Genomic DNA, 275 nt, shown 5'->3' on the forward strand with positions numbered 1-275 from the left:
AGCAGTGGCTCATGCCTGTAATCCCAGAACTTTGGGAGGCAAGGCAGGTGGATCACGAGGTCAAGAGTTTGCGACCAGCCTGACCAACATGGTGAAACCTCATCTCTACTAAAAATACAAAAATTAGTTAGGCGTAGTAGTGTGCACCTATAATCCCAGCTACTCAGGAGGCTGGGGCAGGACAATCGGTTGAACCTGGGAGGTGGAAGTTGCAGTGAGCTGAGATCGCACCACTGCACTCCAGCCTGGGTGACAGGGCGAGACTCTGTCTCAAA

This window comes from Rhinopithecus bieti, unplaced genomic scaffold (assembly GCF_001698545.2).
Source record: "Rhinopithecus bieti isolate Rb0 unplaced genomic scaffold, ASM169854v2 scaffold_32008, whole genome shotgun sequence".
Taxonomy (NCBI): Eukaryota; Metazoa; Chordata; class Mammalia; order Primates; family Cercopithecidae; genus Rhinopithecus; species Rhinopithecus bieti.